A 26,313-nucleotide genomic window follows, 5' to 3' on the forward strand; every position below is an offset into this window, starting at 1 on the left:
TTTGTAAACCACATGTTATCTAAGTCTGAAGCAGTTATTGAAGCATCTTAAGTAAAAGCACATGATCGAAGAAAGAGATAAAGTGTCGGAACTGGGTGAAGGTGCGGTCAGTCAGCAAAGGGCCTTGCAAGTGTGAGGACCCAAGTCCGTCCTCAGAACCATGTGTAAAGCTGCTGCCCGTGGTGGCTCCTGCTTTGAACCCCAACACTGAGGCCTCAGAGCGGTGGCTCCCCAGGGCTCCCTGGCCAGCCCGCCTGCTTGCCATACTCAGTGAACTCCAGGCCAGTGAGAGAAACTGTCTCAGGGAACAAAATGGACTGTGACCACACTACGCACGCACGCACGCACGCACCGGTGGTAAAGGCCCATTTCTCTTATTTAATCAATGGAGAAAAACTTATATTGTTCTTTCTTATTCTTTTTGTTTTCTTTTGAGCCAGGGTCTCCTAATTGGGTAGCCCTAGTTGGCATGGAGCTCTCTGTGTAGATCAGGCTGGCCTCAGACTTGTGACAATCCTCCTGCATCTTGGGTGGGCGTTGCAGGCAGGTGCTGCTATGTCCAGCAATCGTGGTGTTTTTTTGTTTTTTGTTTTTGAGACAGAAGTTTAAACTGTTGACAGATCGGCCTCCAGCTCCCTGTGGAGTCTCACTGCATGCTCCAGGGGAGTTTTCAGGTAGACCTCCAACACGCTGGGGCTGTGACTGTATCACCATGACTGGCTTCCTCCCCACGGTTGTTTTTCTTTCAGCCCTTGGGGTCAAACCTTGGCCCTTGCATTTCATGACAAGCACCCCACCACTGAACCACACCCCCAATCCTCTTCCTATTCTTAATGAGGAAAATGAGGCCTATAGGAAATGTAAGCCTAGGAAACATTCTCTATCCAAGACCACTTGCTCTAGCAGTCGGAGCTGGACCAGAACTCGGCTTCCAGATGTCCAGCCGGAGGGAGGCTCCTCCCAGCCTGCAAATTCTTCTGCCCTCGGACACTGCTGACTTCTGAGCTTCACACGTGACAAGAGCCTTTTAGGCGCCCCCAGAGCGGTTGTAATATCATAATCCATCGCAGCTTGTCTCTTTTGTTTGTTAAATGTGGTTAGAAATAAATGACCGCCACATTCTATAGAGCAGACCACTGGAGCCCAGGCCTTGAGCACTCAGCGGTTCATGCAGCTGAGGAGAACCTGGAACTCTAGATCTTGGTCTCCTCACCATTGCTGGGAGTGCAGGCGTGTGCCACCATGCCAGTTCCAGCCACGCAGTAGTTCAGTAGTATTAGTGCTGCTCACTGCTGTATCGCCCATCCTTGGCATCTCCATCCAACCTCCGCATCCCAGGGCGCATCCCAGGGGCTCTGTACAAACACATTTCAGGAAGGCTTGCACCCCCATGGTGTCTGCTCTCACGGCAGTAGGAAGTTAGTTTTATGTGGGATTTACTCATCTAAACCCACACAAATGATCCTACTGTAGTGTGCTTTTGGAAATCCCACACACCTTTCTGCCCCTGAGGAAAAATTTCTTCCTGATGCTGGATTCAGTGCTGTGTTTAATCTTGAGCATATGAGAATGAGTCACCCTGGAGAAGTGTGCAATCACTCACACCTTCCAGCTTCGAGTTAGTTTTTGAAATTGAAGACGATCTTGGAGTGTGAGTAAGGTCTAACACAGAGACTGCTTTTTTTTTTTTCCGAGACAGGGTTTCTCTGTGTAGTTTGGTTGCCTGTCCTGTCCTGGATCTCTGTAGCCCAGGCTGGCCTTGAACTCACAGAGATCCACCTGGCTCTGCCTCCCGAGTGCTGGGATTAAAGGTGTGCGCCGCCGCCTGGCCCGAGACTGCTTTTAAAGCCTGGGGAAGGTGGTGAGATTTTCCCTTTCTTTCTTCCTTTCTTTTCTTTCTTTCTCTCTCTTTCCTTCCTTCCTTCTTTTTTTTAGCAGTGCTTTTTAGTTCTGCTGAGGACTAAGCTGCAAAGCTTGAGCTCTGAAATGCAGGCTATGACTGGAATGTCTGCTCAGACAAGAAAGCAAATGTTTTTCTGGGGAGGCAGGGAAAAGGAGAATCTACAACTTTAGGACAGTCTGAGTTCTCAATTGTAGACTAATTGAGCTGAGTGACTAGTTGTTTGTGATTTCACTCTGTCCCCCAAAGACAGACTTGCTGGCTTCAGGAGATGTTGTTGAATGTGTCTCACTGGAGAGCGATGCCCTGTCAGATCCTCTGCACAGTGTGTAACTGCTACTTCATTTCTTCATTTGTAGACTGCAACCCATTTCACTGAAAATTATTTGGAAAGTTTGCAGTCCTTCCCCGGGGCCTTGAAAGCTCTAGGGTAATTTCAAAGGATGTAAATCATTAATGACTTTTTATATCAGTAGAGCAAAGTGTGAAGGCCAGTGACTGGTCCCCAAAGGGACCACCTGGAGCTGTCCTCTATGAGCTGGTCTTACCTGGCAGCTCGCCCCAGTGCCTGCCATCCCATTTAGCAAGTGTCGGGCGGGCACGCCTGTTTGAACCTGCACAGGTTCACTTCCCACGAAGCCGAGGAAGGAGGCGTGTGTGATGTGGGCCCTGGGCTAGCCTCATTAACATATTTTGAATAACTGTGTTGGAATGTGTGCCGGGCATTTGGAAACCTGCCCAACAGCAGTGGGAGTTTCTGAGAGGAGTGTAGAGATGCGCGCCTGCAGTCTTTTTTCTTTTTGTTCTTGGAAGGGAAAGATTTTAGAGCATGCCATTAAGACTATTGTCCGCACTCTCCTGACAACCTGTCTCTGGATTTTTGTTTTGTTTTGTTTCGGTTCTGAGTAAATTTGGATCTTCTCTTTTACCACTTTCTCTGTTGTTGTGGTTGTTAATCTGGGGGGTCACTGTGTAGCTTGAGCTGACTTGGAACTCACTATGTAGACCAAGCTACACATGAACTTTTGAGTGATCCACCTGCTTCCGCCTCCTCCCAAGTGCTGGGATTACAGGTGTGAGCTACCACACCCAGATTTTTTTATTTAATTTAATTTTTAAACAGTGCCATAGGAGATTGGTAATCCAACCTTTGTCCGGCAGGTTTGAGACTTTTTCGGGGAGGAAGGCATTCTCTGAGGGTTTGTGTGTGAGACCATAAATGCTTGTTCCAGGACAGCAGGCTAAGCTAAGGGTCCTGTAGAGTGGTGCTTACAAATAAAGATGCCGCATAAAGATGTGGCCTGGGGTCTGTCTCTGTCCACATAGTTTCTTGATGTTTCCTTGGCAAAAGAGAAGGCTGCTGGATATTTTCATTTATAGTGTTTTCTGTTTTGTTTTGTTTTGGGGGGGTGGCAGGTGTGAAGCAGAGATACAGGTGCTCAGTTCTCATTTCAGGAGGCAGATCTGGGGAGCACTGCTCCAGTTTATTTGCCACGAAGGGTGTGTAGGATGACTCCGTGATGAGTCTGTACCACAGTGCGGTGGTTTCTGCAGTTAGGCGCCCACCCCATCCTTTTATTGTATCCTCTTCTCCTTCCAGTGCTGGGGCTGAACTCAGGGTTTCACACATGTGGGACAGGCGCATTGCCGGGCTGCATTCCCAGCTCATGCCTACTCTTTGGGATGGAATGTTCCTGATTAGTGACAGCAAATATGACCTATCAAAGACAATGACATGAAGCTGGGTGCCTGTAATCCTAGCCCTTAGGAGGTGAGGCAAGAGGATCAGAGTTTGAGGGTAGCCTAGACGTCTAGCCAGACCTGTCTCTAATCATCTTCTTCTTCTTCTTCTTCTTCCTCTTCTTCTTCTTCTTCTTCTTCTTCTTCTTCTTCTTCTTCCTCTTCTTCTTCCTCTTCCTCTTCTTCCTCTTCTTCATCAATACAGTAATGACATTTTAAAAAGTACATTTGGTAGGCTCACCAGGGGCTGGACAGATGGCTCAGTGGTTAAGATTACTTGCTGCTCTTGCAGAGGACCCAGGTTCAGTTCCCACCACCACATAATGATTTACAACCAAGTGATCCAGATCTGCTGCTCTCTTCTGAGCCATATATATTTATATTTCAGTCCTATTTGTAGCTAATAAGCTTTTAAGTTTCTAGACTGAAGTCACTATATGGCGGCTTTCTTCTGTTGAATTCAATGCTTGACATGTAATTTTGTCAGTAATGCCTGTGATCTCCAGGAAGCGATGTGAGCTGGTGAACACCTTTGAGTATCATATCAGAAAGTCTTTTCTTCTTTGGGGATAGAATGCTTGTGATTTTATTTGGGGGTCTTCTTCGCATTAGCTTCTTCGGGATATTTACAAAGTGTTATCAATTTCACTGCTTGGCTACCTCTTCAACACCCATGAAGGTGGTAGATGTAAAATCTTCTTTTCAGCAAGTACATGCATGAAACTAAAATATTCCGGTCATAAAAGAACACTCGTGAAACGTGAGCTCTGGCTCCTGGCCCATGCTGAAGAAGCCGATAGCCTGCTCATGGGGGAAGAAGCAGCTAATTACTGATAATCTCTTCAGAATGCTTTACTGTTATCAGACCCAAGTTGAGCTATTCAGGGGGCGTGCCAGATTTCAGAGACCAAGCTTAAATGCCTTTCTGTCTCACATGACTGTTGTCGGCTCGCAGCGGCTTTGCTGATGTTGGTGGCCTCAGTAGAGCCTCTTTTTGGTGTCTAGGCTCTCCACATTTCAGTTGTAAAGGCTCGTCTAGGACAGAAGTGAGTCGGGGAGGCTGCCTTCAAGTGTGGTGAGCTTCAGCTCGCTCAGGCCGTGTTCTGACTTGTCCGTCCCACGGCAGCTGGCTCCCTGGTACATTGTATAATTCAGACTGGCTTCTCCTGTTTGGTTGGTTGGTTATAAACTGCAGAGCTAAGTAAATATGCGATAACATTTTAAATGGTATTAGAAGTTAAACAGTACTTGAAGGGTGACGCACTAAAGGGCCCCGTGGCCAGGTGCCCAGGGACTGCCGCCTTTGGGTCAGTTTCCATTCTCTGAGTTACAGGAAATGAATGGGAAACTAGTAAGGAAGGCTGGGTCTTGACACACCTTCCACATGCGACATGCAGCACGTCATGCCTGATACCGCAGATGCCCGGGGGCTAAAAGCAGATAGCTGCGAACTGTGCTTCCTCAGGAGTTGCACCCATGGCAGCAGAGATTTCGTCTGCCCGTGCGCACTGTGAAAACAGGGAAGGCTGGGTGGGACCTGCTGGGTAGGAGAGTGTTTCGTGACGGCCATTTCTGTGTGACACTGTGTGACACTGTGTTCCTCAGCTGTAGGGTTACTTTAGACGTTTCCCAGAATAACACTGTCCTGTTCACATCATGAAGGACGCGTCTTGTCGGACCGGCGAGTGCACTGAGCTCTCTGCAGGACTCTGCGCCCCGCCGGTATGGATACTTTCCTGGAGCGCCCCTCTCCTCCCGAAGATCCAAAGTGGAAGTCCGATGCTGACCCTTGTAGGCTCGCTCTCTGTTCAGAGACAGGGAGGTAACTCTTAGGAAGATCTCAGTTTAGCACCAGCCTGTGTCCCCACCCCCACCCCGGTGAGTCACTCTGAGTTTGAAATACCCTAAAAGAGTCTCCGTTTCTGTAGGTCAGACAGGTTGCGACCTGCCTGGCTGCCTTGCATCGCTGGTGTTGAATGATTCTGGAGAGAAGAGGAAATGGCCATAACTCTGTGGCCTTGTCCCGGTGATCTAACTAAGGCTGGCTCACAGACAAACTAGTCCTTGTGTGAAGAGGTTTCCCCATTCTGTCCTAAATAGTGAGGGAGATGATAAGCCTGTGTGTTACACCTGTTTAAAAAAAAATCAGTTCTGGAATTGAGATGGTTTTCAAACAGTTTATTTTTTTTGACCCTGGTTTTTAAAAAGCACTTTTCTATTTAAATTTGCTTCTTTAGTTGAGATTGAGAAACTGCTTTTCTATATTGTTATTATTATTTCCCTGAGACAGGGTTTCTCTGTGTAGCTCTGGCTGTCCTGGAACTCGCTCTGTAGATGAGGCTGGCCTCAAACTCAGAGATCCTCCTGCCTCTGCCTCCCGGGTACTGTGATTAAAGGCGTGCGCCATCACCGCCTGACTGCTTTTCTCTATTCTTTAAAAAAAAATTAAAAATAACAGGTTTTACTCCTTGAAAGTTTCTTATTTATACAATATATTTTTTACACATATTGGTGTTCTCTCTCTCTGTCTCTGTCTCTGTCTCTGTCTCTCTCTCTCTCTCTCTCACACACACACACACACACACACACACACACACACACACACGCATCTGTGGGTCTGTGTGTTGGCTGGCTTGCATGTAGAGGTCAAGATAATTTGTGGAAGGCAATGCTCTCTCCTTCCCCCAGGTGGAGTTGAACTCAGTTCTTTAGGCTTGGTGACGAGCACTTTTGCCCAAGGAGCCAGCTTGCCGGCCCGACTTTGCTCTTTTCGGGGTTCCTGAGGGTTGGTGAACCTCCATTCAGACAGTGGCTGCCATTCTGGGGTAGCTGTCAGAGGACCGAGTGGACACTCACGTGAGGGCTGGGATGAGGAGTTCTCCTGGACACTTAGGAACACCCAGCGCTGCACCAGCCGGAGCCTGCGGACAGCTGGCGGCTGGAGCTCCTTTTCCCGAAAGTCCCTTCCCCAAACCCTTTCCCTCCGCGCTAAAAAAAGTTTCCTTGTAAGCTGTTTTCTTCTCAGAATCCTTATGCTTGCTTTTTGGAGAAAGTTTTTTTATGTGACTTCTTGTAGCAACTTGGGTCTTACCGAAAAGACTTTTTAAAGTACTTTGGTAATGTTTTGGTAATAAGCCATGGGGACCATTAATACAGACTTTTTTACAGTTTAGTTACAATGATTAGGAGGCTAGCACACTACCCATAGTGACTAAAATGAGAATAACTGTCGGTTGTAGTGGAAGGCAAAATATACTTTTCAATCTGGAGCTGGTCTGAGCTCCATCGAAGCTTGTTGCTGCTGTGTTCTGTTAGGTCACCACAAGCCTCTGCCCCTCGCTGACACACACCCACACGCACACGCACACGCACACCCGTTCAGCGGAGCAGCAGCATTGTATTTAACAGGAGAGCAAGCTCAAGCTTTGGGGCTGGACAGGTAGCTCCATGGTAGAATAGTGTGTCAGAGCCCTAAAACTCAGCACTAACAAAAACAAAACAAGTTTCTGCTTGCTTGCTTGCTTGTTTGTATTTTAGAGGGCTTTTTCGTGTGATAAAATGTCAAACACACAAGAATGCTTTTTTTTTTTTTTTTTAAATTAGTTTTATTTATGTGTGTGTGTCTCTGTGAATGTATGCCACATGTATGCAGGAGCCTGCAGAGGCCAGAAGAGGGCATCAGATCTGCCCAGAGCTCAAGTTGCAGATAGATGTGGATGCTGAACTGGAACCCAGGTCCTCTGTAAGAGCAGCAAGTGTTCCTAACCACCGAGCTATAGATGCTTTTTGAGGGAAGAGTGGTATTGCATCTCTCCATCTGATTGGTAAAAACAGATTTTCTTCTTTTTTTAGTTTTTGGTTCTGTTTTCTATAGGGTCTTGTTTTTGTAGCCCAGGCTCGATTTGAATTTGCAGTTTATCCAATGAGGCCTCCAGCTCTGCATCCTCCGGCCTCAGCCTGACCCACGTCATAGATTATTACCTTTAAAACACTATGGTAATATATTCATCCTTCTATTAATTTTAAAAAATAATTCAGAAATGCCCATAACCTCTTGCTCAGCAACTTACAGACTCTGACTAAAATGATTCGTTGCATGTGCTTGCTCTGAAAACTTAACAGTAGCTTTGACCAAAGCAGTGAGCTGTTACCTGATGGACCATATCGGTTAAGAGTCAAAGTTGTATGCAACAGAAATCTCTGCTTCAGTCAGAAAGAAAGAGGTTCTTCCTTCTTCCTCCTCCTCCCTCCCTCCTCTACCTTCCTCTTCCTCCCTCCCTCTACCTTCCTCTTCCTCCCTCCCTCTACCTTCCTCTTCCTCCCTCCCTCTACCTTTCTCTTCCTCCCTCCCTCTCTTCCCCTCCCTCCCTCCCTCCCTTCCTCTCCTCTTCCTTCCCCTCCACTCCCCTATCTCTCTCTTTCTTCTGGGGGTGGGTATTAGGTATCTCATAATCTTTCTGGGAATCTGAGTACCCACCATGGAAGCTTGTCGCCTAGGAACAGCATAGCTAGACTGGTCCAAGGAGTACATCCCACCTGCCTGTGGGCCATGACCATAGGTCCCACCTCACACACTGCCCATACCGGTGACATAAGACAGTACCACCATCCCAGCTGCCTCCCTCCCCAGCTGCCTCCCACCCCAACCACTGACACAGATTTTTTTATATAGTTCTCACTGATGCTTCTTCATTTAGATAACTTTTAAAATTACATTTATTTATTGCAGGGGGCAGGGGGGGCATGCCGTAGTGCGTGTGTGGAAGTGAGTGGGCAGTTTTTGGGAGAGTCCGTTCTCTCCCTCCTTCCACCATGTAACCTGGGGAAAGAACTCAGGTCATCAGGCTGGGTGGCAAGCACCTTTATTCCACAAGCCGGCTCTGGGGCCCCATTCCTGCTCCTTAAAATGATTCAAAAGCCGGCGTGGGTTTAGTGGGCAGAGCCAGTGGCCTGGATCTTGTACCTACATTTTAGGTTAGAGAGTCAATGAGAAATGATTACCTGGGCTTTCATTTTTGTAGTGTTAATGATTTTCTGACACAGCAAGGGGAGCTCAGACATTGGATAACACACACACACACACAGGCGCGCGCGTGCGTGCACACACACACACACATACACACGCACACACACAAACAGCTCTATCACATGTGGTGTGTTGGTGGCATGTATTGTATAACACAGAAAAATCACATCTCCATTACATGTGGCTTGTGGCAGCATGTAGAAAAAAATAAAGGTGAGCTAAGTCTTAAAGTACTTTAATTCTAAGGAAATATTTGGCCAGTGATTGTGTAGGAAGTAAAGGCGCTTGCTCTGAAGCCTGTGGACCTGAATTCAGTCCTTTGAACTCACATGGCAGGAGAGGACCACCTCTGCAAATTGTCCTCTGACCTTTGCCTATCCCATACCTAACCCACACAAAAAATAATTAATTTGGGAAATATAAAATGTCTGTTAATAGTAATGAGAAAAGTGCAGTAAAACCCATAGTTTTCAATATTCTCATAATAGCACACACAAACACAGAAGTAGCTATTATGTGGTGGACAACTGTGGGACTTGGCGGGGGTGGGGTGCTCTCACACAGACGTTTATTTTAAGACCGGTGGGCTCAGTGGTCCTCTGTGGTGGCTGTCTTGTGCTGTTCGGCCCTCCCACTTCCTCCTGGCGTGTGTGTCCTGAGTCTCTTGTATGACCCTTGAGCTCCAGTGGACCCCTCTTTTAGGGTGCCAAACTTTACAGCCCCCAGACTACTGTACCCTGCTGGAACTTGGAAGGTCCAGTGATGTGCCTGACATGTTTTCAACACCAGCTGGGCCTGGCCTTACTCGCTTTCTCGGTCACTCTGAGGCCCTTCTGGAGACCTGTAGCCTTGGGGCAGTGCAGAGCCACGGTGGCCCAGTGACCCGCTGGCAAGGCCTCCAGAGAGGCCAGGTTGGATTTGTTTGTTTGTTTGTTCTTTTTTGTAGTCTGTGAAACCACTCTGAAAAGTAGAGGCCATTGCTCCCTTTTTTATTATCTAGGAAGCCGGTGCTCGGAGTAGGTCCCCAGCCCACACACAGGAGTGAGGAGACGGACTCCAAGCCATGGTTGTCTGCTCCAGAACCGTGCTCTGGCCTTTGAATCAGCCTTCTCTGCACAGAAATCTTTTAGAGGAGTACAGACGAGCTCCCTGACTTAAGAGTAGACAGTTTCCGGGTGTTTCTGCATGATGTCCCTTAATCCAAGATTTTACCTCTTATCCAGAGTTGCAAGACCCTGCCAGTCCCCAGAAAGTGGCAGGGGCCAGCTGTGGATTCTGGAGTCACAGGCTGAAGGAGTCCCTGTGCTCTGGTGTCTTGAGGAGGTTGCACGGAAGGAACCCATCCGTCCACAAGAGAGGAGAGAAGCTGCCAGAACGCTGGCTCAGGGGCAGCTTAGACAAGGAGGAACCATCAAAAGATTGTTTCTGACTTGGCGGGCGGAGGGCCAGATTGGGAACCTGCGAAGCAGCTGGAGCACGCTTTTAAAAGGAAAGTGGCCAGTGGCCAGGGGCTTGGAGAAGGTGGGGTGAGCTGGCCAAGCAGGAAGTTAAGCCGATGTTGTGAAATTTGCTGTTGTGTTCTCGGCCTACCTTCCCTCTCTAAATCAGCCAAGAAGTGCAGTGATTAAAAACAAAAACAAGCAAACAACAGCAACAAGACCTACCTTATTCTGGGACAGGTACGATTTTGTGCTTGGGTTTTTAGTGGTTTTCCTGTGGGGCCTTGGGTGCTGACTCTCTGAACATTCTAGGTAAACTAGGGTGTCGTCACCAGCCCCCCCCCCATACCCCATGCTGTTGCTCTAGGTGGCCCTCTGGTAAGAATAACTGGTCTCTTACACGTCTCTACACAGAGGCCAATCTGCCACCTCCCTTCCAACCCGTAAGGCCTTGTGATGACTCCCATCCAGTTCCGATGCCTGCTTGTCTTTTTTTCCTGATGTCACCCTTGCAGGGCCTTGAGTTCACCTCACAAAAGATGATGGTTTAAATGCCGCCTCTGGGCTGGAGCCTTGCATGGCTTGAGGGGTAAGTGTGCTGTTGCTTCTCTAGAGGACCAGTTTCGTTTCCAGCACCCACAAATCGTTCATAACCATCTATAACTTCTGCTCCCTTCAGGCTGCAGGGCCACCAGCCATGCACATGGTACACAGACAGACATGCAGGTGAAACACCCATACACAAAAACTAAGTAAATTACAAAATATAAATGTGGCTAGCTAGAGTATTCTGACCATCACCTCTAGAGAGAACTGTAGAGTGCTTGGGCATGGAATAAAAATATCCGTACTGTGGCTTCTGTATTCTTGGATTCAAGTAATCATCAGTAGAAAATACTTGGGAAAAGTTTTCATCTCTACTGTATATGCACAGGCTCTAGTACTTTATAAAATATTTACATGTATTAATTGCTAGAATTAACATTAAAATGATTTAGGCAGTCTGGGAGGCTGTGGGTAGGTTTTATGCAAATAGAGTGGCATTTTTGTAAGGGACTTGAACTTAGAGCCAGCCTCCCCCTCCACCACCATACACCCCGGAAGATGCCAAGTTACCATCATAGTGCAGGAAAGAAAGTCTGTTCTTGAAAACCACGGGCGCAGCTGGATCTACGTTGAGGCACACTTGGTGACTGCAGGGTTAAGTATCCGGAGTGGCATCTGCCTCAGCTGGGCTCTGAGAGCTCTGCTTCCTTCCTGGCGTTACTCGTACGTTGTGATTCCAGCCTGGCTTCTCTCCGTTGTCCTGGGGTCATGAGGGGCCCTTCCTCAGATCGGGCTGGGGCTCCAGTGTCGGCTTGTCCTCTGCCCCGCCCTGCATCTTTGCCAATCATGACAGCCCCATGCTAGTTGGCATGAAGATCTATTACAAGAGATGTGAGAAGTAAAGAGACGCTTACCTCTCCCCATGTCTACATTTGAGGATCTGTTTCTGTCCCCGGTGATGGGCAGAGCACAAATGGAGACGAGGGAAAACTATGATTGACCTTTCTGATCCTCTTCTCTCCTTTGCGTATCATTCCCTCTCACCTCACCACTCTTGTTTCTAACCCTTTTGATTTTTTCCCTTCCCTGTTAGAAACCATGTCTAGCATGGGGTGTGACATAAAGGCCTCAAAAATATGGTTGTTTGGGGCTAAGATGTAGCTCTGTGGTAGAACCTGTGTAGACGGTCTGAGGCCCTGGCTCCATCCCCATTACTTGGTGAGTGAGCAAAGAGCAAGAGGAGAATTGGAGCCGGCCATTTCTCTCTGTCCACATGTCCCCCAGACTAACCTTGAAGGAGTCCTCCTCTTGGGGAGCATTGGAAGGGGTTCCCACTCTGGGGTACTGAGTAGTTTCTGCATGGAGCATTTTTGTACATGGTGTTTAGTGTCTCTCAGATGCTGGTTGAAGAAGAGACCATAGTGGACTTTGTTTCTGTGGGAACACGGATCTGAGTGAATCTGATGAATCCATTGTATCTGAGTTCTCGAGGAGAACTTCCCAGTTGGTGGGGACCTCCATCGTGTACCTCCTGCTCAGCTTTTACCCACTTCTCCTATAAGTGAACAGCGGACAGTTACTTTGCTGAAGGATCAGAGCCTGAGGAATCTCTTCTCTGGAGATTATAAATTATTACATTAAAATGAATTTCCTTCATCCAACAAACATGGGTAGTTTATGTCAGATGTATTTGCCATGTGCCTAGCACATGCTGGATGATGGGGTAGGAAGGATTCACACGTGAATGAAGCCGACTCTACCTAGCAGAAGTCAATATGAGATTTCACTTAAGAGTTCAACCATAGGCCAGAAAGTCATTTCCAGATGTGACATGCTGATTCTGTGACTTTTGAGTGGCTTTACCTATTTGCCTGTTTCCTTTGGCTTCTGTGGTTCTGTTACCAAACTTATTTTCAGATGACAGTGGACGAAAGCATAGTGACATTCTCAAGTGGCCAATAGCAGTATGACCCTGCCAAAGCCTAGAGCAGACAGTGTGATGTCATTTTATTTCATTTCACTTTATGTTGTGACATAGCCAATTATTAACTTCCAAGTGATTTAGCCCTCTTAATTTCTTTTGTGATATTTTAGTGTGTGCGTGTGTACACACATTCTAACGTGTGTAGGTCAGAGGACAGCTTTTGGGAGTCAGTTCTCTATGTTCACCATATGGGTCCTGAAGGGACTCTGCCCAGCTGGTGAGCCTGGCAGGCCTTGCCCTTCTCCTGTTCCCTCTGCCACGCTAAGAACCGTTAGAGGTACATTCCTAAAGCTAGCCACCAAGGTCTGTTCCCTTATTTGGACACTTCCTCCTCTGAGGTTGACTACCAAGGTCCAGCTATCAGAAGCCCCCTTTGGCTCACCTAATTAACATGTGCAATTAAAATCAGACCCCTCATCCTAACATGAGAGGGGGAGGGGGCTCCCCCTTTACCTTTCCAAGCTGCCATTTGCCCATGTGCCACGTCGGCCTCCTCCCTATCAAGAGGCCGTCCTCTGTCCCTCTGGAATATCCCCTCCCCCTCTCTCGTCCCCTCCCCTTCTCCCTCATCCCCTATCTCCTCTACCACCGCGTCCTAGCCCATCCTAACACTGATCTCCCCTTCTCCTCTTAAGAACGACACCTTCAAGGTCATCTGCGGCTGTTTTCTGCCCGAGTCAGAAGCAGCCACTTTACCTTTTCTTCCCTTCTCAATAAAGGATCTCTGTGAAGACAGGTGTTTGGGTGTGGTTTGTGCCTGGCCCGGGTCGGAGGCGGCCCGCTGTGCGGGAGTCCCGTAGGTAATCACAGGCTTGGGTGCCTTCACCACTGAGCAGTCTTGGTAGCCCACCCAGTGCATTTTTATTTTAGCTTTTTTTTTCATAATAAAAAGAATAAAGACACATCAAGAAACTGACGTGGAAGGACAAAGACTTAAAGTCCAGATACTTTCACTTTAAAAATCATGTGATTCCTACAAGTTTAACACACATATGGTAGGAATACATACTTCTGCCTTTTTAATGTTTTCTTGTGGTCTGTGTACTTTTTGCAACAATTGTGTTATTCCTTCATTCCACCTTCATATGTGTACTCGTGTGTGTCCTTCATGTGTGTACTCGTGTGTGTCCATATGTACTCATGTGTCCTTCATATGTGTACTGTGCATGTCCTTCTTATGTGTGTGTCCTTCATGTGTACTGTGTGTGTCCTTCATATGTGTGTGTCCTTCATGTGTGTACTCATGCACACAGCACATTGTGTCTTTAGAGTCAGACATGCATTTGAGTGGCGTAGGCTTCTCAAGGTCAGTTACCCTGTGTGTCCCCACCCCATGCATCTCTGTAGCACTGGGAGCTGGGATGTGGGGCATCTGCATTTTCACAGGAGAACCGCTGGTATTTATAAAATATATTTAAAATTCCCTGAAAGTTACCTCAACCTTTTTTGGTTTTATATTTTTATATTTTGAGCTTTCTGAATTGTGAGGAGTTGTGTGAAGTAATCATTTTTTTCCCTTCCAACTTGAGACTGAGTTGTCTGGCTAATTGCAAATCATCTTCCTCCTCCCCTTCCCTTTCCTCCCCTCCTCCCTCCCCCTCCCCCTCCTCCCCCTCCCCCTTCCTCTCCTCCCCCTCCTCTCTCCTAGTGCTGTGGGTCACATCTTTGAACAACAGACCCTCTTATTGGTGGATAGCTCTTACTTTTAATAAAGCCTGAAAATCGAATAGTCCAATGCTCCTGGCAAGTGAGCTGATGCCGCTTCCTCCCAGGACCTGGGGAGACGCTGCCACTGTTTCCAGCTGAGCAGATTTCACTCTTTCAGTGGCCAGCATCTGCACATGTGAATTCCCAAATCTGTACATAACTTGAGTTTGCATCTGGGAGTGCTGGGACTACATCCTTTTTTGCTTTCTATGTTTTCCTGTGTCCACACTTCTGCAGCAGCTGTGTATCCCTGTTTCTACCGTCATATATCTATCTGCCTGCTCACTCATGCACGCAGCTTTGTATTAGAGTTCTTTTTACTCTCTGCATATAAGGATAAGCTACATGTTGGGTTTCTTAGCCAACATCCGAGCTGTTTCTTTTAATAGGAAACTTGATCTTCTTTGGAATCTGGTTCCCATAATTATGAGAGATCGAAACCTCACACCTGAGAGATTAGTTCTGTTTGAGTGGAAGAACAGCCCATCAGTTATGTGCAGTGACTGGCTTCGGCGAGGCGGAAAGGGGCTGAAGCTGGGCTCACGGCAGACACTGCCACGCTAGGCTTCTCCGTGACGCTGGAGAGGGACCGCAGGCCCTCAGACTTGTTCTGAGAGTGCTTTGTTAACTGAGCCCCTCCAAGCTGAAAACGCTTTTTCATAACGGGCACGTACTAGCTACACAGTGAAGTAACAGTTTCATCAATGGAAAAGATCAACTAGATTTGGAAAATTAAGACTATTTGACAGACACTGACATCTGCAAATTGCCGGACTTTTTCATATCAGAGGTGTGAATGACGGAGGGCGGCCCCAGGTGCTGTTACCTGATTCATGGGAACATTTTTTCAGATGGTGAGCTTCATGTTAACTTTGGCTAACTTTTTTTAACGTCCAAGGTGAACTTGATCTGGGGACTTAAAAGACAGCAAATTCCCTTTTCTTTCTGGATGTTGTTTTAGTTTGACACATCCTAAACTCTCAGAAGTTTCACGCTTGCGTTCTGTGCACGCTGTGTTCTCTGCACACGTAGACGTCAAAGGCAACGTAGATGAACCTGCTCTTTGCTCTCGTACTTTAGCCGTATCCACAGGTCTATTGGAGGGAAGTACAGATGACTGGCCCTAGTTTTGAAGAAGAAAAAAAAAGATGGGTTTTTGTCAGCATGGCAAAGCATTTCTTATGTTTTAGTGCTAAATTACTTTTTGTGGTCATACATGAGAGAAGAGGAACCCATGGGCAGGACCGCAGCCCAGTTTGGGAAGGGGGGAGAATCCAGATTTGTGGGGTTTAGGTTTTTTGTTTTTTTTTCCCAACAGCGGATGTCAAGAGTCTTGGACTTGGTCAGTTTTGAAGTAGATGGTGTTGGTTGTGATTGTTTATAACTTGGACAGTGAGGTGGCTGTGGAAAGGGTTGCCTTGCAGGCAGCTCAAGCCTCCGGCAGTTAAAGCCAAACCCTGAGCCTGTGTAAGGATGCACGCCCGGAGCCAGCCTCCAATCTCAGCTTCCTTTCCTATCTCCTACCATCGTTGCCCCCAGGCCACGCCCATCTAAGAGGGACCGAGTTAGCTCAGCCTCCTCGGTCTGAAAGCAGCATAGGATGTGATCCAGCGCGGGCTGGAGGCGGAGTGGAAACTGGCCAGCACAGATGTCCTCTCAGATGGGGCAGCATTGTCTTCCACATTGATACCACGGAACTCGCTGGGGAGTCGCTGATTCAAAGATGCTTGAAGTTACCCTGTCAGGTATCCTAAAACATATTTACTCAACATCCACCTTAGTATATTCAGGTAAAGGGAACAAGCGTGTGCTCCAGGGACACTCTGTTCTGCTTGCTGCTGAGTAAATCTCTGTGGAAAGTTTTCTCTGCAGTGACATCTGCCTCCTCTAACTTCTTGTTTTCCAAACCATTTTGTTTGTTCGTTCGTTTGTTTGGTGCAAGGGAGGGGGCATGTGCGGTCCATGAGAATCCTGTGGAGGTCAGAGGTCGCCTTGTGGGAGTCAGTTCTTTCTTTGCACCATGCAGAATCTGGGGATCCAAGTCAGGTTGCCAGCCTTGCCCCCGAGTGCCTTCATCCCCTGCCATCTCGCCTGGCCGTTTGTTCTCTGTCTTTTGGAGCTGCACAAGACAAGGCTGTCTTCTTGCATTTGTCTTTTTCTCTCCAGACAGCTTCTTGGTTGTTTCTTTAATAGTCATCCGTGTATGCAGCTCACACTTACGGAGTATCTCGTGTGGGCATGATTTGTTCTCGGTGCCCAGGGTCAGACAGAGGCATCTTAGAGCCAACAAACATAAAACATGATGTCTGTCAGTGATAACAGCAGTTAACTGTTAACAGCAGTTAACCCTGGTCACAAGAGAAACTGCTTTAAATTAAGTTTTAACTCATATGAGTCAACCAGGTGATATGGTTGCCAAGAAGTCCAGCTCCAGCCCAGGCCGCGTCATCATCCTGCCTGTGAATGCTGAGAGGTCCTGCCTGCTGTCTTCCCGTCAAGCCAGAGTTGGAGGGCTGGGCTTTACATTTTGGAGAGACAGCAAGAAGCTAGAACATGTTTAGGAGGTCTCTCCATCTGAAGAAAGCCGTCATGACCCTGGTTCCTGCAGTGTTCTGGGTTTGACCCTCCATTTCGATCAAATTTCTCACATGCGTGGTCTCTGTCTCTTAACCCCGTGAGTCTTCCTCCCACATCGCTGCTCCAGGAATGTACCTGGTGTCTCCAGATGTGGCTTCACCTTGGGTAGTGCCTTTTTGACTTTCTTCCCTTGAACTAGTTTTTTCCATTTAGTAAGGCAGTTGGGGATTGAATTTCCTGTAAAAAAAAAAAAAAAAAAAAAATAGAAACAAGAGACTGATCTGGTGATTGATTCTCAGTATCCAAGTATTGTTAGGCCAGTTCCCTGGCATTTCTGTCTGTCCAGTTTATTCATGTGTACAGAATATTCTTGTGTACCTCTATTTCTCTCTCTTAGAGTGTAAGTTCATTGTCATCCATGCTTTCTTCTCTGTCAAGATCCTGTTTTTCCGCTAGGCAGTGGTGATGCACACCTTTAACCACTGTGGTGGTGCACTCAGGAAGCAGAGGCAGGAGGATCTCTGTGAATTTGAGGTCAGCCTGATCTACAGAGTGAGTTCCAGGACAGTCAAAGATACACAGGGAAACCCTGTCCAAAAAAAAACCCAGACCCCCCCCCCAAAAAAAAAAATCCCATTTTCCATTTGTTTCTTTTTATGTGTGTGACTGTTTAGCTTTTGTGTGTATGTATGTGCACCGTGTGTGGATGGTGCCGGTGTCGGACAGAGAGGTGTCCTGTCTCCTGGAACTGGAGTTACAGATGGTTGGGACCTGTTGTGTGGGTGCTGGGAACTGAAACAGGGTCCTTGGGAAGAGCAGTTAGTGTTCTTAACTGATGAGCCATCTCTCTAGCCCAAGATCCTTTTGAATACTGTCATCTGCAAAATTAATAAGCACATTCTCAGGCTTCAACTATGTAATTAATACAGTTGTTTCATTAAATGGTGAAGTGGTACCAGGTCGTTCCCCGTCGCTAAGTTTTCTTCCTTTAAGATGGCGTTGTAGTGATGGAGAGATGGCCCTGTGAATCAGAGCATGTGCTGCCCTCACTGCATGGTGGTACACACAGCCACCTGTGACGCCTGCTCCAGGGGACCCAACACCCTCTTCTGGCCACTATGGGCATCAGGATACACAAGGTACGCAGGTAAACATGCAGGCAAACGTGCAGAAAACAAAAATAAATATACCCCTTTTAAAAACCTCAAATGACAACCAGAAAAAGGGTGGGGGAGGGGTTGAAAACGGCATGGCAGGAACCATGGACAGTCTTGACTGTCATCGTGTCCTCATTGTATGCAGGCTTTGTTTGTAGTGGCTCCTGGGTCCCTAAAGATGAACCACGGCTGCAGTTAAACCACCCTCTTGTCACTTTTTCAAGGGTAACTATTTCCAACTTGAAGTCTCTGCCGTGATCGTTATCTAGAAGAAAACGAGGTCAAATAGAAACTAAATCATTTGTCTTCTGACTTTGTGAAGGCATGCCACCCTCTTTCCTGGTGTTTTCCTCTTGCTTCTCGTAAACCTTAGAAGAACGTGGGAGAATGGGACCAGGGTCCTTGTGGACCCTGCTGCTTGACTGGCTGCTGCTGCTGGGCTCCGCCCCCTTTATCTGACCTCTCTTCAGGAGGCGAATTCCTTTTCACACTCAGTTTTAGCTAACTGCCAAAGCACTGGGGCATGATTTGGGTTTAGTTTTTTTAATTTATGAGTTCTGTATGAGACTACATTGTTCTCAGGTCAGTGCAATCCCTGAGACCTACATGGTAGAAAGAGATAACTGACTAGTATGGGCTCTACACAAGTGCCTGGGAGCGCGTGGTCCCCCCCTCCACAAGTAAGTAAATAAATGTGGTTGAAATGGTTTTTAAAGGTTCCTGTGTTTTATTTAAACACCTCTTGAAATTTTTTGTTTGGGGCCAGAAATATGGCTCCATGTGTTGGGAACCATCCCAAGCACATGCACAGAAATAAAATCATAATAACACCGAATGAATTTTTAAAAGCAGAACTTAAAAATTATTTTTGCTTGGTGTCTTATTTTATAGGAGTTAGAAATTATCTATATATCACATATTAACTCTGCTTAAATGACCTAACCCAAAGCTCACTGTGTATCTGAGGCTGGCCTTGAACTGCTTCGGTTACAGGCCTGTGCCACCACGGTTGGGTAACAATGTGACTTTCAAAGAAGAGTTATTAAAGCCGTCTCTTGCCTAATACAAAAGTCCACTGAAGGTGGCTTTTCTGCTGAGCCAAGGATCGGTTTATTAGCTAAATTTAAGGAGAAGAGGCTACTCTGTGGTTTCCCTTGTTTGTTTTTTTTGTTTGTTTATTTGTTTGTTTTGTGTGTGTGTGTGTGTGTGTGTGTGTGTGTGTGTGTGTGTGTGTGTGTGTGAAGAGCTCCACCTGGTAGGCACTCTCCTGGAGTCTTAGACGGGGTTCATCAACAGGATGTACTGTCGGTGGATTTTCTGCCAGGTATCCTGTGTCTGTCTATTCAGTTCTGAGTGATTTTCAGTTGATGAGAAACTGTAACAGTCCTGCTCATAATTGCTCTCCGTGGCTGACAGAGTTCATGTGGGACCGTTGTCCAAATGGGTTGATTGTGAAGTGCCGCCATTGAGGTGGTGGCTCTGGTGGACCCTGGTCTTGCTTCACTGTCTCCACCTGGACAGACTCATTTTCAGAAGTGCCTGGGTGTGCAGGGACACTCCATACCATCCAGAATATCCTAGGAAGCAGGCTGCCCCCCCCCCCCCCCCGCCATGGACGCTCCTTGCTCTCCTTGCCCTGTAAGACAGATGTCTGTCTCCTTGAGCTAATAGACCCAGTGATCACTGGAAGACTGTTGGTTTTCTCCATGGGATGTTGGGCATAGCCTCCCTTAGAAGATGGCTCCGGGACACTTGGCATGATTTTGTTAGATCGAACACATTGATAGCCAAGCTTTTTGGTTGACTGTATCTATTTAAAATTCACCAATGAAGAAGGCACTTCAGTAGCAGCTGAGGGTTAAAGTGGATTCCTCGTAAAGAGGAATTTCTTTCTATAAGCCTCCTGCTTACTCCTTGTCCCTGCTAAACACCCACCTAGGCGGGCGGCATGAAGCTGGCTCTGTCTCCTTTGCTAGGTGGTGGCCTCTGCACGACAAAAATCATGACTTACCCATCTTGAGTCCCAGCACTGAGCAGGAAGGGATGGGAAGTAGGAGGAAACTCTCCTGCTTTCTGCTGCCCTTTGACCCTTGGAAACCCTTCCGTTTCTTACATCTTAGAATAGGATATGGGGGGAGTGGCCTCAGACTCTGTAATATTTAGTTTTCCATGCTTTCCTCCGCAGCGGGTCCTGGCCTCAGCACTGCTGCCAGTTTGGCCTGTGAGCCTGTTGTGGGGGGTGCCTGTGTTATAGGATGCATAATGTATATTGTAATTGTTAATTGTATATTGGTCTCAAATCACTAAATGCTGTGTACTCCCCGACCCCCAGCCTGTGGCAACCAAAAATGTCTCTGTCCATTGCCAAATGTCCCCTGGGAGCAAAATAGCCATCAGCTTTCCTGTAAATGCAGAGCAGGCAGCCAGCAAATGAAGTTCAGCTTTGGAATAGACTGGAAGGCACACAGCCTGTTGTCCTCTGGGGCCCTCCTCACCCTACCCCCACTCTGGATTAGTGAACATTAAAAAAATGTTTGTGTGTGTGTGTGTGTGTGTGTGTGTGTGTGTGTGTGTGTGTGTGTGTGAATACCGGGCTGGAATTGTATGATTATTTGCTTTAAGTTTATTTATTATGGGGTGAGTGGATGCGTGGGTATCACGGCATGTGTGGAGGTCAGAGGACGATTTGTGGGAGCCAATTCCCTCCTTCCACTATGTGGGTCCCAAAGCTCCCTCAGCTCCTGAGCTGTCTCATCTGCTTATAAAGGCTTATTAATGTCCCCGAAAAACGAGTGTCTAGACCCATTATTCTTTAAGTTCGAGATGCAGAGTAAACATTTCTCAGGTTCACACGAACCAAGCAAACCCACTGGAAGCTGACTTCTGGCATAGCCCTGTGGGACCGTCTGCCAGCTCACGAGAGACTGTTCCAAGTACTTAAGAAAGAGACAATGATTTGCTGCCCCCCCCCCAAAAAAAAAACCACCTTTGGTTTTTCTCTCTAGAAACTTGAGATGAGGCCCACTGTAGAGGAACGGACTGTGCGTGACTTCTGTCGTGGGTTGTTATGTTTTATAAGGGGCATTTTGTGTCTCGCTAGGTTTTCTCACATGAAGGTAAGAACACCAAATTAAATATTAGCTGCTTGTGGTTATTTTAAGACTCATCTCAATAGCTGAGAGAATTTGGTTCTCACACTTTGTACCTTCTGACTGCAAACAGCTTTAAGTGGGCTTATGCTGTTCTTCATCAGAACTTACAGAGACGCTCGGCAGCCGGGGACGCCTTGGGACAGACATGAGGCAATTCGGAGTTTCTCTTGCGTGTCCGCTGTTTCTGCTTTGATCTCTATCATTCTTACTCTGTCTTTTCAAAGATTCTGCTTGGAGGGCCTTGTTTAGTGAGTCGCAGGAGGAAACGGCAGGACGCTGTGCGGGGAGTGCCATCCACCTGTGTTTGAGGTAGAGTAAAAGCTGCCATGCTTGCGTGGCCTTTGGTGCGGCTCATGTCCCGTTTAGATTTAGTTGGATGGTCCTTTTGTCTTTTGTTTGGTTTCATGTAGACCTTAGACAGTCACACCGAGACGAAACAACTCTGAACAGTTGTGGATAAATCTTTTTGTATAGCAAGGAAGGCAGAGCTTGTGCTGGCTGAACCTCTCCTAATGTTCTCATTGCTTCGTAGACATGGCGGCCACATTCAGGCTCTGAGGTCTCTCTTTTCTAAACCTCTCTTCAGTATTAAACTTGATATAATCTCTCCAGAAAAACTTTTGACTATGTATTTTGGTGATTTATTTGTTCGAAATTAATAACTGAAAAACCTGCCTCTCTGCATTTTGTATTTGGAATTCCTTAGCAGGGAGACATTTTTCTCAGAACAAATCTTTTGGCAAACATCAAGAAGTTAATTATTCCGGCAAGAAATGCTGCTTGGGACTTTTTGGAACATTGCAGTATCTATGCTGATTTAACTTAAAAAAAAAAAAAAAAACGGATTCTGGGTTGAATAACTGTAGAGTCCTGGTGACGTGACCATGTCAGATGTCTTGGCACACCCTCAGGACAGAGGGGACTTTCCCACTCCTTTTGTGACCTCCCATCTTAGTATGTGGGGGTTTTGTGAAGGTTCTTGTGTTACATTGAAATGCTCTGTGTACGTCTGCCTGTGCTCAAAAGAAATGAAAAGGAATCTCTGAGAAAGGCTTCAGTTTGCAATTGTAGTTAATTTTAGCCCTGGTCACGTGAACACATAATCCTTAACTTTGTATTCCGCTGGTCAGAACGTGAAATGGGGTGCTCTGTAGAAGCGGTACATCGTATGTGGTGGTGGAGTTTGCAGGCAGGCCCTCGGAGTTCATTTAACTCGCCTTCTCTTACATGTTGCTGTGCAGGGCAATGATGCACATCCAGACAAGGTTCAATGGTAACTTGCCATCATCCTTACATCCAGGAGTCAAAATTGAAATTACAGTTAAAAACAAAGGAAATCTGTTCCTTGGAAAAGGTGGCTTTTCGGTATAAACATCCCCAGCCCCTGAGTACACCTTTCCTCTCAGCTCCCGTTTCAGGTCACGCACAGGCCACAGACTCCCAGTCCTCGCCTCTCTCTGACCTGGTGCCTTTGGCCTCAGGCAGCTTCACACCACCCTCCCCTGGTTCCCAGGCAGAGGTCAGAAGAGGAGTTACCGAGGGTCCTCTGCAAGAACGGGCTTGGCCGAGCCCCCTATCCAGCCCGAAAATCCTTGTTTTAAAAGAACTCATAAAAGCATTGACTTTTGTGTCAGAGCCCTAAGATTCAAGCGGTAGCCAGTGTTTGGTGGCGAGAAAGGAGAGATTTTTATTCTGCAGTGAAAGGATCTGAGGCTGGGCACATTAGCTGATTTAAAGCACCTCCACTTGCCAACCTTGAATCGTTTCAGAGGACATCGGGGTCTTGTCACACCTTCTGTCTGCTGTAAATTGGCGCTGAATTTACACAACTATGTATTAAGATCCTAGATATGAAGCCATATGCCCCCCCCCTTCCAGGGACAATTGGCACTATTGACTAATCAGGGCAATCAAGAAGAAGAAAGATGTCAAGTAGGACACAGTTGCTTTTCCTTACATTAATGTTAATATAGTGTCATGTTAACGTTAGCGGGCTTGTGTTCTAGACTCGGTGTGGAAGTAGATAGCATTCTAATGGGGTTGGTGTTTCTTCTACAGACTCCAGTTAAGACTTAGAAAGCATCCTTTAACTCCTGGGCTTCAGGGCTCAACACCCCCATCCATCCTGAGCCCCATGTGTTGATACGTCATGCTTACTTTCTATCTATCTATCTATCTATCTATCTATCTATCTATCATCTATCTATCTATCCATCCATCCACCTATTATCTACCTCTCTTAAACTTATGTCCCCTCATGCCCCACCCCCTCTTTTCTCACCCTCACTCTTAGTTCCCTGGCCTTCCTTTCCAGAATATAAGAAGATTAGCTCTCAAAACCCTCTTCCTGGCGAATCCCAGCCTCACCATGCTTTTATGATTATAATCATCATAATCATGTCTACTCTCTTTTTTTTTCTGCCTACTCTTTTTAGTCCACCATAGTCTCAGCCAAGCTGTTAAATGCAGAATAATTTATATGCTGTCATGATTGGCAATTTAGCAATCCATAGAGATACAGACAGACAGAGAGGTGGAACTGTGGAGTGGCCCACTCATTAAGTTTAAGGCAAAACCACATAGCAAGCACATGCAAAATAATTTGGATGATTATATATTATACCTTAAGAGATCTGGCTAAAATAGACAATAGCTACTTCTGAGAATTCAAGAAGTAAGACAGTTAGATTATTAGAAAAGAACTTTTACCTTTACAGAGGAATTTAACCTCAGAATCCTTTAGTAGCAAGCATCTTCAGTACCTTTCAAATGTAAAATGAATAGTTTCTTAGCATTTTGGTAAAGATCGAGTGTGAAATGTCCCATGACTTATAGATGTTTGGCTCCCATATGACAGATATGCACACCCAGACGCTGGTTCTCTGCAGCATTGCTCAGTGGGAAACAGTTTGGGGAATGCTCTAGGGCATGAGAGCTTATTCTGTGTTGTAGTGGAGTTTTGTTGGCACACATTTCCCTTCTCCTGTGTCCCTGCCCACAGCCAAAGAAGTATCCATTGAAATACGGGAGATAGACCTCAGCTGTTGACTGAGAGAGTCACCCCTTTCGAGAGTTAACCTTTCTATAGTGATAGGAACTCCAATGTGTAGGGTCCCAAGGCCAGCATTACCTCCCAGTGGCTTTAGACAAGATACCTGACTCCTCGGAGTCTTATTTTGTACTTGTTACAGGACGTCTTTATCAGAGTACTGTGTCCTGCGATGGACTTCAGGTATCTTTGCTTCTTTTTTTCTTTTTTTGAAGACAGGGTTTCTTTCTTTTTGGAGCCTGTCCTGGAACTGACTCTGTAGACCAGGCTGACTTTGAACTCACAGAGTCTGCCTCTACCTCCCAAGGGCTGGGATTAAAGGTGTATGCCACCACTGCATGTACCTTAGGAAGCCCGAGGGGAGTGCTGGATCCCCAGGAGCTAGAGTTCTGGTGGTCGTGCTTGGGTGCTGGAGAGTGAACTTGTGTCCACTGGGAGAACAGGAAGCTCTCTTAATGGCCGAGCGCTCTCTCCAGCCCCCAGCATGTGTTGTTTTAAAGGGACTATGCTAGTTATTGCCGACTTGACCCAAGCTGGAGTCATCTGGGGAACCTCCACTGAGAAAATGCCGCCATTAGATGGGCCTGTGGGCAGGTTTGCGGGGCATTTTCTTGATTAATGATGGATGTGTAAGGGTCCAGCCCACTGTGAGCGGTGCCACCCCTGGGCAGGTGCTTGTCGGCGGTATATAGAAGCAAGCTGAGGAAGCCGGTAAGCGGAGTTCCTCCGTGGCCTCTGCTTCACTTCTTGCCTTGACTCCCTTTAGTGATGAACTGTGATGAGGATGTGTAAGCCAAATAAATGCCTTTCTTCCCCAAAGCGCTTTGGGTCATGGTCTTTACAACAACAGTAGGAAGCAAAGTAGGACAGGGTCTGACCCAGTGTGGCCACTGAGCAAAAGTCAGCTTCAGCCACTTCCATCTCACCTGCCATGTCTCCAGCCTCATATGGGTTGGGCTGTGAGCCTCAGGAGCACTCACTGGGTGATGGCCAGGTCCAGTGGCTCTTCCCATCTCCTCAGGAGCACTCACTGGGTGATGGCCGTGTCCAGTGGCTCTTCCCATCTCCTCAGGAGCACTCACTGGGTGATGGCCAGGTCCAGTGCCTCTTCCCATCTCCTCAGAGCACTCACTGGGTGATGGCCGTGTCCAGTGGCTCTTCCCATCTCCTCAGAGCACTCACTGGGTGATGGCCGTGTCCAGTGGCTCTTCCCATCTCCTCAGGAGCCAGACAAGCTGCGTTTGCCTCAGCTAACCTGTGAGTGTCTCACCTTCAGTACGCTGAGGCGAGTAGCATCGACCTGATTGGCAGTCCAGCAGCCTCCAAGCTGTGCAGCGTGCACAGAGCACTCCTGGTGTTGTACAGTGAAGATCTTTGTGTTGGGAGAGCTTGGTGTGGACCGGGCCGACAGTAGGCTCTTTAGCCGCTAATAGCTCATTGGAGGAGACTCTTGCTTCCGAACAGTCGGTGCTTGGCTGCATCTTTAACAAGAGGTAGCTGTCCTCTGAGGAGCTGCGCTGGCCTTTCATCTCTTCCTTTCTCCCTGCATCCACTCCGGCTGGCTTTTGTTATTAATGTGGAGCGGTTGAAGTCATTGACTTGGGTGAAGGCCAGGAAGCATTACTGAAGTCATATATTACTTTCCTGGACTGGTCATGAGCGGATTGATGGAAGTCAGCGGGCCAGGGAAGCTGCCTCTCTAGGCAGCCCACATGAAAGGTATGTTTGTCTTCTTCATCGTATTTATGTGACTAGATCTGAATCCCGCTCATTATCTCTGTGACTTCTTTCCCACTGGGTTGCCTTTTCTTCTCTGCTTACGCTGACGGAGGCTGTGTCTGTCATAAATCCATCTTCCTTTGTCCACTGTTACTTCGTTGCAGAAAATCTTATCTATTTATGCCGGTCGAATCATTGATGAGCCTGACTGTTTCTGCAGGTACTTTGTAATAGGCTAGGTCAGGTGGCGATTGTTGACCTGTGTTACCGGTGTTGGCTTTGTGTGTGTGTGTTTCCCCTGCTAATGAAATGAATAA

The 26,313-nt window shown here is 47.1% G+C and overlaps 1 protein-coding gene across 6 annotated transcripts in view; it reads left to right on the plus strand.

Annotated features, from left to right (window-relative positions):
* The window catches only part of Gab1 (GRB2 associated binding protein 1), a 110,140-nt gene that overhangs the window by 18,396 nt on the left and 65,431 nt on the right, over positions 1-26,313 (plus strand). Inside the window, exon 1 of one of the 6 annotated variants that reach the window (XM_028881773.2) lies at positions 25,698-25,996. The exons of the other annotated variants lie outside the window; for them this stretch is intronic. The gene's annotated coding sequence lies outside the window, so the exon portion shown is untranslated. Of the gene's footprint in view, positions 1-25,697; positions 25,997-26,313 lie in introns of those variants that run through there. 6 annotated transcript variants of the gene reach the window in all.

The sequence above is a fragment of the Peromyscus leucopus genome, chromosome 5 (genome assembly GCF_004664715.2).
Source record: "Peromyscus leucopus breed LL Stock chromosome 5, UCI_PerLeu_2.1, whole genome shotgun sequence".
Classification (NCBI taxonomy): domain Eukaryota; kingdom Metazoa; phylum Chordata; class Mammalia; order Rodentia; family Cricetidae; genus Peromyscus; species Peromyscus leucopus.